This window comes from Arachis hypogaea, chromosome 2, assembly GCF_003086295.3.
Source record: "Arachis hypogaea cultivar Tifrunner chromosome 2, arahy.Tifrunner.gnm2.J5K5, whole genome shotgun sequence".
Taxonomy (NCBI): Eukaryota; Viridiplantae; Streptophyta; class Magnoliopsida; order Fabales; family Fabaceae; genus Arachis; species Arachis hypogaea.
In genome coordinates this window covers 60,967,686-60,982,023 of record NC_092037.1, presented here as the reverse complement: position 1 = coordinate 60,982,023, position 14,338 = coordinate 60,967,686, and positions in this window count along the sequence as shown.

The window sequence follows — 14,338 nt, the reverse complement described above, 5'->3', positions numbered from 1 at the left end:
ATGAGGTGATGCATATGCGTGGGTGACGCGTACAGGTGGGAGGAATTTGTGGTGGATGCACAGTTCTCGCACCCTACGTGCACAACTCTCTGTTTGGATCGTGCGATGGCACAGTTCACGCACGATCCTGGCACATTTCAAAATCTGGGAGTCACGTATACGTGTGGGTCAAGCGTACGCATGACTTGCTCTCTCTTTTTTTAAAAAAGCATTGAAAAGAAACAGGGGAGGTCACGTGTACGCATGGGTCACGCGTACGCGTGACATGGGGAAAGGGGATATTGCGCACATACGCCAGAAGCTGGGACACAGAAGGTGCTCTCTGCCTGGGTGGTATGCCTATGCGGGAGGTGGGCCAAAAATTGGCTGATACGTACGCGTGAATATGGGCGCATACGCGGGAGTGTTTGAAATCGCGGGGTCACGTGTACGCATGACATGGTGCTCTGTTTTTTAAAATTTTTCAAGTTCTTGCACCAAATTAAGCATTCTAAACATCGAAACAGTTACCAAAACATCACCAAACCTTATTAAACATACTAAACTACCAAATAAACTCAACCAACCAAACTAAACATGAAATAAAATTAATTTACCAATATATACAAAAGAGAAAAATGAAAAGAGTTTATCATGGTGGGGTGTCTCCCACCTAACACTTTTATTTAAAGTCCTTAAGTTGGACATTTGGGAAGCTTCTTGTCATGATGACTTGTGCTTATACTCATCCTTGAATCTCCAAGAATGCATGATCTTCAAGTGGTTGTCAGAATTTCCAACTGATTTCACCAAGCTCTGATGAAATTCTTCATAAGATATGAGCTCCCAAAGTTGACATTCATGTTGTAATCTGGGATCCCATATCTTATTTTTGCACCCATCTTCAAGTTGATCCCTGTGGTTCAACTCGGGTGGTAAGCAAGCCGAATTCTCATTTAGGAACTAAACTCTCCACAAAGTGCCCTAAGTTGACCATCCGTGTCAAGCAAACCAAATTCAAGTGGAATAATAAAGTAAAGAGAAATAAGTTTTACCCACTCAAATAAAGGGATAGATGATGACTTAGGTAGAGGAGTTTCCCATGATCTTGACAAAATAGATTCCACTCTCGTTAATCCTTTTCGAAGGACTTCCATCTCTTGACATGATTTTTCAATTTCAATCTTTTTCTTAACAAAATCTTCTAACTTTTTCCCATCACTCAAATCATAAACCGGAGGTTGAGAAAAGTTTACCTCAACATCATTCTCAAACTCAATTGGAGAAGATTCCTCAAACTCAAGGAGTTCATTTGCAGATGCCAATTCATTACTAGGAGAACTTGCTTCATGATCATCATCACCAATGGAACTTGTTTCTTGCTCCATTCCTTCCAATTCTTCATAGGAAACATGCCTTGGAGGTTGTGCACTATCCTCTTTAACAACAATTTCAAACTTCTTGGAGGAATGCTTTATAGCTCTAGATTCCCATGGAAGTTCGGCATCTCCTAAATCTTCAGCCATTTCTTCCTCTTCAACAATTACGACTTCCTCCAATTGTTCCAATACAAAGTCCCACCCTTTATTTTCCACTAGAGTTTCTAATCTCTCCTTCATGCTACACTCTTCATTTGATTCTCCACATGTGACCATAGGAGTGCTTTAAGTGTCTAAGCATTGGGAGGCTAAAGTATTTACTACCTTGGTCAAGGTAGCCATGACTTCTAGTTGCCTCCTTTGAGCTTCACATTGCTCATGAAGTAATGAAATGAGAGAATCATCCATTGGGGCTTGGGGTGGATAAGAGGGTTCATTACTTGAAAGAAAGGGCTCATAAAAGGAAGGTTGTTCATCTTTGTAAGCATATGGAGGTGATGTATATTGAGGTGGTGGTTCTTGGGAGTATTGATGTTGGAATTGGGGTAGTTTTAAATATGGTTCATATGGCTCATATGGTTCTTGGTATGGTGGATAAGGATTAGGATCATATGGAGGTGTTTGGTAAGATAAGGCTTGTGAGTATGGTGGTTGAGGACTATATTGAGGAGGGAGTTCATAGGTATATGGTGGTGGTTGTTGATAATCACAAGGATGTTCACTATAACCATTGGATTGGTAAGCATCATGGAATGATTCTTGTTCAAAGTACATTAGTGAAGGTTGTTGCCATGAAGGTTGTCCATAAGCTTGAGGTTCCTCCCACCTTTGATTCTCCCATCCTTGATGCAAATCTTCATTATAGTTCTCATTCCCTACAACATAGTTATAACCAAAATCATAGCCAAAAGGATGAGAATTCATAGTAGGAATAAAAACTCAAAACAAACACTAATAAGAACTAATGAAAATAAACTTCTAAAACTAGCAAAAGCTAAATATCAAACCAAAAATCAAGCATATTCACACTATTGACATATGAACAATAACTAATGACAAGCACACATTGCAACTCTCCAACAACGGTACCAAAAACTTGACGGAGGGAAATCGTCGGTTAGAAATTTTCACAAAATATAATCTCATCGGAGTATATATCCAAACCAACAATCAACCCTCAATTAAAGTTTAATTTGTTTGTCACAAGTGTAAACCCAATAAAAATAACCGAGAGTATTTAAACATCGGGTCATCTCTCAAGGAATTGCAGGAAAGTGTGCATATTATTGGTTATAGGAAGGTATTTCTGGGGTTTTGTAATAAGGGACAAGAAATATAAATAACAATAAAATAAGCTAACAACTAAGAAAGGTCTTGGCAAGGAATGAGAATTAAAATTCCTATCCTCATTATCATCCTCAATTGTAATGGTAATTGTCTCTTGCTCTCACTTAGTCAACCTCTAACAATTGAAGGAAAGTCAAGTAAGCAAGGTCAACTCTAATCCACAAGTCCTAATCAAAGATTAGCTTTAGTGAAATTCAAGCCAACTAACAATCCTCAATCACCCATCAACAAAAGAGTTTGATAACTCAAGGGTCTCCAATCACTCAACCCAAGGTAAGAATACAAAATTCTACTCTAAAATCCAACCAAGCATTTTATCAAACACTTGGAAGGCATAAAAGGAAAGTATATTAAAATAGAAAAAATATAAAATCTATAACTACCCAATGTAAGATAATAATAATAATAATAATAACTCAATTAAGAATTAATAAACATGAAAACATAAATTGCATTAAATGGAAATCAAAAGTAACAAGAGTGCATGAACATAAAAGTGACAAAATAAAGGAAATAGCAAGTAAAGCTAAGAGAACCAAGATGTAAGAACAAGAAATTAAAAGAAAAATTAAATTAAAACAAGAATTAAAACCTAAATCTAAGAAGAATTCAATCTAATCTACCCTAATTCTAGAGAGGAGAGAGAGTCTCTCTCTCTAGAATATAACCTAAAGCATGTTTCTATCTACTCCTAATTGCTCTCCCCTTGTTCCCTCTTGAATTATGCATCAAATAGCTTCATAAATGAGTGGATTTGGGCCTCCTTAAGCTCAGAAATCGCCAGTCACGTTTTTTTTAATGAAGTCACGTGCTGCATGTCACGTGTACGCGTGGGTCACGCGTACGCATCGCTTGGCGAATTTATGGTCACTTGTACATGTCGCTTGACGAATCTCTTATCACGCGTACGCGTGGGTCACACGTACGCGGAATTGGGCAGACTTCCAAAACTTCATTTCTTCATGAATTCTCCATCTTGCATGCTTTTTTTTCACTTATTTGATCCAATCATTGCCTCTGAAACCTAAAATCACTAAACAAACATATCAAGGCATTGAATGGATTTAAAGTGAATTAAATTTATCTATTTTAAGGTCTAAAAGCATATTTTTACTCTTAAGCATAAATTAGGGAGAAATTCATAAAACTAAGCTATTTCATTGAATAAATTTGAAAAAAATTGATAAAATCCACCAAATTCAATACAAGATAAAGCATAAAATTGTAGTTTATCAATTGGTTGCTCCAATCTTTCTCCACACACAACATAAAATATGGATCACCCTTCCTTCTGATCAAATCCAACAATAGATTACGCCACCTCCCACCAACGGTAACATACGGGAACAAAATCTTTCTAAACCCTTGAAAAAAAATTCAATGATATTTTATTCTTATTTCTATTTTTTGTTTGTTTTTAAATTTCTCCAATCTTTTTCAGGAAGAAATTATTCTTTTTTTCTAGTCTTGTTCCAAAAATTGATTTCAACTTTTAACTCTTCTTCTATCTTTTTTTATTTTATATTTTGTTTGCCCACTACTATTCTCCTTCCTTCCTTTTTTTTGTTGCACTTTAAATATCCTCACACTTAGATCTGACAAAAAATTCAGCTAACTCATTGATGGTGTAAAAACCAACTTGGCAAGTATACCGAATCGTATCAAGTTGTACTACGGTGAGTGAATATCATTCTCATAAAAATTAATGGACTAAATAAGTAATGATTAATTAATTATTCTAATTAGACAGATTGAAACAAAGGAATAAGAGAATTCAAACATATAATAGAGATAAAGTAAATAAGCAAAGTAATGAGATGAAAAAAACAATAATGATGTGAATAAGGTTTTGGAGATGTTCACTTTCTTGGAAAACAATCCTTTGTGTTTATTTATTTTGAGGCATGTAAAGATCAATTCACGATAAATCATAAATAATTGACTTTCAATTCCATGACAATTCAATTTCTCTTTAACCCAATCAATCTCTAATTCCTTAGTCAATTATTTAAGAAAAGAGGTTAAGCACAATTTTAATTTATATTCACATAAAATTTAAGAGTAATCCTAGGTGGAATTGTATTTCACTTATTCAAACTAGTTCTAAACCAATTGAAGATTATGAGAATTATAAAGTCGCACACTGGTGGACGAAATTGTGATCACTTGTTCTTTCTACTTGTAGGATGTATACTCTGAGGGCATTGTTTATTTTCACAATCTCGTTCAACTAACCAGCAAGTGTACTGGGTCGTCCAAGTAATAAACCTTACGTGAGTAAGGGTCGAATCCACAGAGATTGTTGGTATGAAGCAAGCTATGGTCACCTTGCAAATCTCAGTTAGGCAGATTAAAATAGTTTTATGGGTTTTCGAAAATATAAATAATGAAAGGGATAAAGATACTTATGCAGATTCATTGGTGGGAATTTCAGATAAGCGGATGGAGATGCTGTAGAGCTCTTGGACGCCTGCTCTCCTACTCCTTCTACTCAATCCTTCTTACTCCTTTCCATGGCAAGCTTTGTATAGGGGTTCACCATCAACTGTGGCTACTTTCATTCCTCACGGGGAAATATCCTGTGCGGCTGTCACTCGCACAGCTAACCAGTCTGGAGGCATCACCCATGGCTGATGGCTACATCCCATCCTCGCAGTGAAAACTATGCTAACGCACTCTGTCACAGTACGGCTAATCACCGGTTGGTTCCCGCTCCTACTGGAATAGAATCCCTCTTTTGCGTCTGTCACCAACGCCCAGCAGGTTAAAGTTTGAAGCACGTCATAGTCATTCATTACCGGAATCCTACTCGGAACACCACAGACAAGGTTGGACTTTCCGGATCCTCATAAATTCCGCCATCTATCTAGCTTATACCACGAAGATTCTGTTGGGGAATCTAAGAGATACGCATTCAAGCTCTGTTGCATGTAGAACGGACATGGTTGTCAATCACGCGCATTCATAAGTGAGAATGATAATGAGGGTAATTTGACTCATCACATTCATCATGTTCTTGGGTACGAATGAATATCTTGGAATAAGAATAAGAGAGATTTGAATAAAAGATAATAGAATTTCATTAATACTTGAGGTACAGCAGAGCTCCACACCCTTAATCTATGGTGTGCAGAAACTCCACCGTTGAAAATACATAAGCAAAGAGTTCAGGCATGGCCGAATGGCCAGCCCTCTCTAACGTGATCACAGGATTCAAAATACAATCCAGGATGTCTAATACAATAGATAAATGTCCTATATATACTAGACTAGCTACTAGGGTTTACATGAGTAAGTAATTGATGCATAAATCCACTTCCGGGGCCCACTTGGTGTATGCTTGGGCTGAGCTTGATCAATCCACGAGCTAAGGCATTTCCTGGCGTTAAACTTTGAGTTATGACGTGTTTTGGGCGTTTAACTCCGGATCATGACGTTTTTCTGGCGTTTAACTCCAGACAGCAGCGTGTACTTGGCGGTTAACGCCAAGTTACGTCGTCATTCTTCGAATAAAGTATGAACTATTATATATTTCTGGAAAGCCCTGGATGTCTACTTTCCAACGCCGTTGAGAGCGCGCCAATTGGAGTTCTGTAGCTCCAGAAAATCCATTTTGAGTGCAGGGAGGTCAGATTCCAACAGCATCAGCAGTCCTTTTGTCAGCCTTCTTCAGAGTTTAGCTCAAATCCCTCAATTTCAGTCAGAATTTACCTGAAATCACAGAAAAACACACAAACTCATAGTAAAGTCCAGAAATGTGAATTTAACATAAAAACTAATGAAAACATCCCTAAAAGTAGCTTAAACTTACTAAAAACTATATGAAAACAATGCCAAAAAGCGTATAAATTATCCGCTCATCACAACACCAAACTTAAATTGTTGCTTGTCCCCAAGCAACTGAAAATCAAATAGGATAAAAAGAAGAGAATATACTATAAAATCCAAAATATCAATGAATATTAATTTAATTAGATGAGCGGGGCTTGTAGCTTTTTGCTTCTGAACAGTTTTGGCATCTCACTTTTTCCTTTGAAGTTTAGAGTGATTGGCTTCTCTAGGAACTTAGAATTTCAGATAGTGTTATTGACTTTCCTAGTTAGGCATGTTGATTCTTGAACACAGCTACTTTATGAGTCTTGGCTGTGGCCCTAAGCACTTTGTCTTCCAGTATTACCACCGGATACACAAATGCCACAGACACATAACTGGGTGAACCTTTTCAGATTGTGACTCAGCTTTGCTAAAGTCCCCAGTTAGTGGTGTCCAGAGCTCTTAAGCATACTCTTTAGCTTTGGATCACGACTTTGACCATTCAGTCTCAAGCTTTTCACTTGGACCTTCATGACACAAGCACATGGTTAGGGACAGCTTGATTTAGCCGCTTAGGCCTGGATTTTATTTCCTTGGGCCCTCCTATCCATTAATGCTCAAAGCCTTGGATCTCTGCTAAAATTTTCGCCACTTTTTTTTTTCACTGCTTTTTCTTGCTTCAAGAATCAATTTCATGATGTTTTTCAGATCATCAATAACATTTCTCTTTGTTCATCATTCTTTCAAGGGCCAACAATTTTAACACTCATAGACAACAAGATCAAAAATATGCACTGTTCATTCATTCATTCAGAAAACAAAAATTATTGCCACCACATCTATATATAATTAAATTAAATTCACTAATAATTTCGAAAATTATGTACTTCTTGTTCTTTTGAATTAAAACATTTTTCTTTTAAGAGAGGTGAAAGACTAATGGATTTTATTCATAGCTTTAAGGCATGGTTACACACTAATGATCATGAAGTAGAAACACAAAAACATATATAAACATAGTACTTAAAAACGAAAACAGAAAGAAAATAAAGAACAAGGAATGAATCCACCTCTTAGTGGCGTCTTCTTCTTGAAGGACCAATGATGTTCTTCAACTCTTCTATGTCCCTTCCTTGCCTTTGTTGCTCCTCCCTCATAGCTCTTTGATCTTCTCTTATTTCTTGAAGAGTGAGGGCGTGTTCATGGTGTTCCACCCTTAGTTGTTCCACGTTTTGGCTCAAGTCTTCTAAGGAGGTACTGAGTTGCTCCCAATAGTTGTTGGGAGGAAAGTGCATTCCATGAGGCATTTGTTGATGAACTTCCTCATGTTCTCCTTGGGGGCCGTGAGGAACTTCCCTTGTTTGCTCCATCCTCTTCTTGGTGATGGGCTTGTCTTCTTCAATGGAGACATCTCCATCTATGATAACTCCGGCTGAATAACATAGATGGCATATGAGGTGGGGGAAGGCTAGCCGTGCCATGTATGAAGGCTTGTCAGCTATTTTGTAGAGTTCATTGGCTATGACTTCATGAACCTCTACTTCCTCTCCAATCATGATGCTATGAATCATGATGGCCCGATCCACAGTAACTTCAGATCGGTTGCTTGTAGGGATGATGGATCTTTGGATGAACTCCAACCATCCTCTAGCTACAGGCTTGAGGTCCAGTCTTCTTAGTTGGACTGGTTTGCCTTTGGAGTCTACTCTCCATTGGGCGCCTTCCACACAAATGTCCATTAGGACTTGGTCCAACCTTTGATTGAAGTTGACCCTTCTTGTGTAGGGGCGTTCATCACCTTGCATCATGGGTAGATGAAACGCCAATCTCACATTTTCCGAACTGAAATCTAAGTATTTCCCCCGAACCATTGTGAGATAGTTCTTTGGATTCGGGTTCATACTTTGATCATGGTTCCTAGTGATCCATGCATTAGCATAGAACTCTTGAACCATCAATATTCCGACTTGTTGCATGAGGTTGGTTATGACTTCCCACCCTCTTCTTTGGATCTCATGTCGGATTTCCGGATACTCATTCTTTTTGAGCTTGAAGGGGACCTCAGGGATCACCCTCTTCTTTGCCACAACATCATAGAAGTGGTCTTGGTGGCTCTTGGAGATGAATCTCTCCTTTTCCCATGACTCAGAAGTGGAAGCTTTTGTCTTCCCTTTTCCTTTTCTTGAGGAAACTCCGGTCTTGGGTGCCATTGATGGTGAATGAAAAATAAAAAGCTAGGCTTTTTACCACACCAAACTTAAAATTTGCTCGTCCTCGAGCAAAAAAGAAAAGAAGAGTAGAAGAAGAAGAAGAGAATATTGGTAGAGAAGGAGAAGAGGGGTTCGGCTATAGGAGAGAAGAAGGGGTTTGTGTTGTGAAAATGAAGAAGAAAGGAGAGGTATTTATAGGGAGAGGGGGGTTGGGTTTCGGCCATTTTGGGTGGGAATGGGTGGGAAATTGAATTTGAATGTAATGGAGGTAGGTGGGGTTTATGGGGAAGAGGAGGTTGATGTGAATGGTGCATGGGGTAATTGGGAAGAGGAATTGAGGTGATTGGTGAAGGGTATTGGGAATTGTGACATGGATATTCAAATCACAAAAGTAGGATTAAGAGGGAAGGTGAGAATTGGGTAGGTGGGGATCCTGTGGGGGCCACAGATCCTGAGGTGGTGATCCTGTGGGGTCCACAGGTCCTGAGGTGAAAAGAAATACCATTCCTTCACCCTATAGGCGTGTAAATTGCCTTCATGCACCATTCTGGCGTTCAAACGCCCATTGGTGCATGTTCTGGGCGTTAAACGCCCATGTGATGCTTGTTTCTGGCGTTGAACGCCAGTTTCAAGCTTGTTTCTGGCGTTCAGCGCCAGATTGTCCTCTGCGTGCGCATCCTGGCGTTAAACGCCAGGATGTAGCTTGTTTTGGGCGTTCAGCGCCAGGAAGATGCTCTGTTCTGGCGCTGAACGCTAGCCAGATGCATCTTCTGGGCGCTGAACGCCAGCCCGTGCGTCCTCCAGGGTGAAAAAAATTTTTTTCTTCTGTTTTTGACTCTGTTTTTAATTTTTTTGATTTTTTCGTGACTCCTCATGATCATGTACCTAATTAAACACAAAAATAACAAAGAAACAAAATAAAATAAAATTAGATAAATAAAATTGGGTTGCCTCCCAACAAGCGCTTCTTTAATGTCAATAGCTTGACAGTGGCTCTCATGGAGCCACAGAGCAATCAAGTCAATGTTGTCTAGTCCCAACACCAAACTTAGAGTTTGGATATGGGGTTTGAACACCAAACTTAGAGTTTGGTTGTGGCTTCACAACACCAAACTTAGAGTCTGACTGTGTGGGCTCTTCTTGACCTTGAACTGAGAGAAGCTCTTCATGCTTACTCTCTTTTGTCACAGAGGGATTGCCATGTGCTTGAAACACAAGGTATTCTCCATTCAATTGAAGGACTAACTCTCCTCTGTTGACATCTATCACAGCTTCTGCTGTGGCTAGGAAAGGTCTTCCTAGGATGATGCATTCATCATCTTCCTTCCTAGTATCTAGGATTATGAAGTCAGCAGGGATGTAAAAGTCTTCAACTTTTACTAGCACGTCCTCTACTATCCCATGAGCTTGTCTCACTGACTTATCTGCCAATTGCAGTGAGAACAAAGCAGGTTGCACCTCAATGATCCCTAGCTTCTCCATTACAGAGAGTGGCATAAGGTTTATCCCTGACCCAAGATCACACAGAGCTTTTTCAAAGCTCATGGTGCCAATGGTGCAAGGTATTAAGAACTTGCCAGGATCTTGTTTCTTTTGAGGTAGAGTTTCCTGAATCCAAGTCTCTAATTCACTAATGAGCAAGGGAGGTTCACTTTCCCAAGTTTCATTACCAAATAGCTTGGCATTCAGCTTCATGATAGCTCCTAGATATTGAGCAACTTGCTCTCCAGTCACATCTTCATCTTCTTCAGAGGATGAATAATAGTCAGAGCTCATGAATGGCAGAAGGAGATTTAATGGAATCTCTATGGTCTCTGTATGAGCCTCAGATTCCTCAGGGTCCTTAATAGGAAACTCCTTCTTGCTTGGAGGACGTCCCAGGAGGTCTTCCTCACTGGGATTTTCGTCCTCCTCCTCCTTTGTGCATTCGGCCATGTTGACTAAGTCAATGGCTTTGCACTCTCCTTTTGGATTCTCTTCTGTATTACTTGGGAGAATACTGGGAGGAGTTTCAATAACTTTCTTACTCAGCTGGCCTACTTGTGCCTCCAAATTTCTAATGGAGGATCTGGTTTCATTCATGAAACTAAAAGTGGCCTTTGACAGATCAGAGACTATATTAGCTAAATTAGAATTATTTTGTTCAGCATTCTCTGTCTGTTGCTGAGAAGATGATGGATATGGCTTATTATTATTCAGCCTATTGCGTCCACCATTGTTAAAACCTTGTTGAGGTTTTTGTTGATCCTTCCAGGAGAAATTTGGGTGATTTCTCCATGATGGGTTATAGGTGTTTCCATAAGGTTCACCCAAATAGTTAATCTCTGCCATGGCAGGGTTCTCAGGATCATAAGCTTCTTCAGAAGCTGCCTCTCTAGTAATGTTGGATGCATGTTGCAATCCATTCAGATTTTGAGAGATTATGTTGACCTGTTGAGTCAACATTTTGTTCTGAGCCAGTATGGCATTCAGAGCATCAATTTCAAGAACTCCTTTCTTCTGAGGGACCCCATTATTCACGGAATTCCTCTCAGAGGTGTACATGAACTGGTTGTTTGCAACCATGTCAATGAGTTCTTGAGCCTCTTCAGGCGTTTTCTTCAGGTGAATAGATCCACCTGCAGAATGGTCCAGTGACATTTTTGAAAATTCAGAGAGACCATATTAGAATATATCTAGTAGGGTCCATTCTGAAAACATGTCAGATGGACATCTCTTGGTCAGCTGCTTGTATCTTTCCCAAGCTTCATAGAGGGATTCACCATCCTTTTGCTTGAAGGTTTGAACATCCACTCTCAGCTTGCTCAGCTTTTGAGGAGGAAAGAACTTATCTAAGAAAGCAGTAACCAGCTTGTCCCAAGAGTTCAGGCTGTCCTTAGGTTGTGAATCCAACCATATTCTAGCTCTGTCTCTTACAGCAAAAGGGAAAAGCATGAGTCTGTAGACTTGAGGATTAACTCCATTCGTCTTTACAGTATCACAGACCTGCAAGAACTTAGTTAAGAACTGATAAGGATCTTCAGATGGAAGTCCATAAAACTTGCAGTTTTGTTGCATTAAAGCAACTAGTTGAGGCTTAAGCTCAAAGTTATTGGCTCCGATGGCAGGAATGGAGATGCTTCTTCCATCAAACTTGGATGTTGGCTTTGTGAAGTCACCAAGTATTCTCCTTGCATTATTATTATTATTGTTTTCGGCTGCCATGTCCTTCTCTTGTTCGAAAATTTCTGAAAGGTTATTTCTGGACTGTTGTAATTTAGCTTCTCTTAATTTTCTCTTCAGAGTCCTTTCAGGTTCTGGATCAGCTTCAACAAGAGTGCCTTTATCCTTGTTCCTGCTCATAAGAAAGAGAAGAAAATAAGAAAAGAAAAAGGAATCCTCTATGTCACAGTATAGAGATTCCTTTATGTTAGTAGAAGAAGAAAGGGGTAGAAGAAAGAAGAAGGATGGATTCGGATTTGGATGAAGAGAGGTGAAGAGAAGTGTTAGTAATTAAATAATTAAATAGAAGAAGAGAAGAGAAGAGAATTTTCGAAAATAATTTTGAAAAAGAGGTTAGTAATTTTCGAAAATTAGAGATAAGATAATTAAAATTAAAATTTAAAACAAAAAGAATTTTTGAAAAAGAGAGGGAGAATTTTCGAAAATTAGAGAGGGAAAAGTAGTTAGGTGGTTTTGAAAAAGAGAAGAAACAAACAAAAAGTTAGTTAGTTGATTGAAAAAGATTTGAAATCAAATTTTGAAAAAAATAAGAAGATAAGAAGTTAGATAAGATATTTTGAAATCAAATTTTGAAAAAGATAAAATTTTTGAGAAAGATAAGATAAAAGATAAAAAGATATATTTGAAAAAAAGATATTTTGAAAAAGATTTAATTTTAAAATTGACTTAACCAACAAGAAATTACAAGATAAGATTCTAGAACTTAAAGATTGAACCTTTCTTAACAAGAAAGTAACAAACTTCAAATTTTTGAACCAATCACATTAATTGTTAGCTAATTTTCGAAAATATGATATAAAGATAAGAAAAAGATTTTGAAAAATATTTTGAAAAAATAATTTTGAGATTTTCGAAAATTATAAAAAAATGAAAAAGATATGATTTTTGAAAGAGATTTTGAAAAGATAAGATTTTTAAAATTGAAATTTTGACTTGACTTGTAAGAAACAACTAACTTTGAAAATTTTTGACCAAGTCAACCCAAAATTTCGAAACTTTGGAGGAAAATAAGGAAAAGATATTTTTGATTTTTGAATTTTTAAAGAGAAACACAAAAATGACCCAAAACATGAAAATTTTGGATCAAGACACAAGATGCATGCAAGAATGCTATGAATGTCAAGATGAACACCAAGAACACTTTGAAGATCATGATGAACATCAAGAACATTATTTTGAAAAAATTTTTGATGCAAAGAAAACATGCAAGACACCAAACTTAGAAATCTTTAATGCATGAAAAATATGAATGCAAAAATGCACATGAAAAACAACAATCAACACATAACAAGAAATCATCAAGATCAAACAAGAAGACTTGTCAAGAACAACTTGAAGATCATGAAGAACACTATGAATGTATGAGATTTTCGAAAAATGCAAGAAAAATTTTAAAGGCATGCAATTGACACCAAACTTAAAAATTAACACAAGACTCAAACAAGAAACACAAAATATTTTTGATTTTTATGATTTTCTAATTTTTTTTTTGTATTTTTATTATTTTTTTTTCGAAAATATAGTTTGGAAAAACGAAAAATAAAAAGAAAATTTTTGAAAAAGATTTTTGAAAAGAAAATTACCTAATCTGAGCAACAAGATGAACCGTCAGTTGTCCATACTCGAACAATCCCCGGCAACGGCGCCAAAAACTTGGTGGACGAAATTGTGATCACTTGTTCTTTCTACTTGTAGGATGTATACTCTGAGGGCATTGTTTATTTTCACAATCTCGTTCAACTAACCAGCAAGTGTACTGGGTCGTCCAAGTAATAAACCTTACGTGAGTAAGGGTCGAATCCACAGAGATTGTTGGTATGAAGCAAGCTATGGTCACCTTGCAAATCTCAGTTAGGCAGATTAAAATAGTTTTATGGGTTTTCGAAAATATAAATAATGAAAGGGATAAAGATACTTATGCAGATTCATTGGTGGGAATTTCAGATAAGCGGATGGAGATGCTGTAGAGCTCTTGGACGCCTGCTCTCCTACTCCTTCTACTCAATCCTTCTTACTCCTTTCCATGGCAAGCTTTGTATAGGGGTTCACCATCAACTGTGGCTACTTTCATTCCTCACGGGGAAATATCCTGTGCGGCTGTCACTCGCACAGCTAACCAGTCTGGAGGCATCACCCATGGCTGATGGCTACATCCCATCCTCGCAGTGAAAACTATGCTAACGCACTCTGTCACAGTACGGCTAATCACCGGTTGGTTCCCGCTCCTACTGGAATAGAATCCCTCTTTTGCGTCTGTCACCAACGCCCAGCAGGTTAAAGTTTGAAGCACGTCACAGTCATTCATTACCGGAATCCTACTCGGAACACCACAGACAAGGTTGGACTTTCCGGATCCTCATAAATGCCGCCATCTATCTAGCTTATACC